The sequence below is a fragment of the Dendroctonus ponderosae genome, unplaced genomic scaffold, assembly GCF_020466585.1.
Source record: "Dendroctonus ponderosae isolate FM_Combo_2020 unplaced genomic scaffold, Dpon_F_20191213v2 Dpon_F_20191213_7, whole genome shotgun sequence".
In the NCBI taxonomy this organism is placed as follows: domain Eukaryota; kingdom Metazoa; phylum Arthropoda; class Insecta; order Coleoptera; family Curculionidae; genus Dendroctonus; species Dendroctonus ponderosae.
Genome location: NW_026018916.1, coordinates 11,271,166 through 11,272,546, shown reverse-complemented (window position 1 = coordinate 11,272,546; position 1,381 = coordinate 11,271,166). Strand labels below are relative to the sequence as shown.

Below are 1,381 nucleotides of genomic sequence, written 5' to 3'. Positions count from 1 at the left end.
TGTATATACTTTCCTGACTGTGTTTCAATTCCAAATCAAAATTAATTCCTGGGTTTCAGTCATTTATTGTCTTTATTTATCAATTAAAATGCGTTTCGGTGTATTTTTCCACCATCATCAGTTTTTCCAAAATAACATAGTTAAAAAAATTTTTTTATTAATTTAAAAAAACAACCATAGTTCGTCAACAGCCTCATCATATCACACATTAAAATACATCACAATTGCAACACTTTAAAACATTCTAAAATTAATTAGGCCTAACATCCTTTTTTTTATTGTCACCCGGGAGAATCACTGTATATGGTGATTCAAAATTGTGGTAAATTCTTTTAAAGGGTGGAGTACGAAAATATATAGAAACAGGTCGAATGGCTGGGTACTTACAGTCGTTGATGAAGGAATACCGGCCTGCAAACAGGTCGGGAATCGAAATATTCTTGTCCGAATGGAAGGAGAAAGCGAGCGCTCGGTACAGTGAAACTCTGCTGCGGGGAGGGATAGGGCCGCAGTAGCGTCCACCAAAGGGCGAGTGCACCAACTCGTTCAATTCCGGCTGCGTCACCTCCGAGTAGATGTCCATGTACTCGTGCACGCATCTGTTGACCAAATATCCAATTAAACAGGGTGTTTTATTAAGGCTATATTTCTTAACTTAAGGAGTAGATATTAACAAGCAAAAGTCATCGTTTAGAAGAATTACTTCCTGACCTTTCGCAAGCAGGAGACCGTCTGTAGGTGCCTTTCATTCGTGGTCGGTTTGTCGTCATCTTCCTGTTCACTTTGTTACGCTTGACGCTGTTATTTTGCTTATAGTTTACAATGGCCTGTATTATTAGTCGAGGGCGGTAGCCCCTTGTTTCTGCTAATTTTATCTTGAATATTCCTTCGTTGAGGTCATGTTCCGCCGCTTTAAATTTTTCCATTTGTGCTAATCTACAATTTGTTTGACGTTCCTCCATTCTGGTTTCAACTGATTTTTTTTGTTGATCCCAAATAGACTTTTTCGTAAGAACATGATAATCCGTGAATACCTGCAGTTGTGACTAAAGCCATTTGTTCCCACTAGACCTCAGGCAGCCTCGAATCCGTTGTGAGTTGTGGCTTCGTATTCGATTTCGATCAGAAAATTTAACATTTTGTAGTCAAGTTCTTCCTTTCTTAGTTGAACTGTGTCAGACCTTGGGTATCTTTTTATCTTTACAAATAAAATTCAAATTTCTGAATGCCACCCATGCGTTTGATTTCCGCAATTTGGTTTTCTATGCCCAGCTTGATTTTATGCTCTACCCAGATAGCACACAAATATTGCAGTAATATTTTTTTGCAATATTTAATATAGGTTGAAGCGACAGACTCTTGAATATTATAACAATATTTC

General features: G+C 37.7%; 1 protein-coding gene across 1 annotated transcript in view; it reads left to right on the top strand.

Moving 5' to 3' along the window:
• The window catches only part of LOC109543124 (CUB domain-containing protein 2-like), a 90,798-nt gene that overhangs the window by 85,658 nt on the left and 3,759 nt on the right, over positions 1 to 1,381 (top strand). The window lies entirely within an intron of this gene.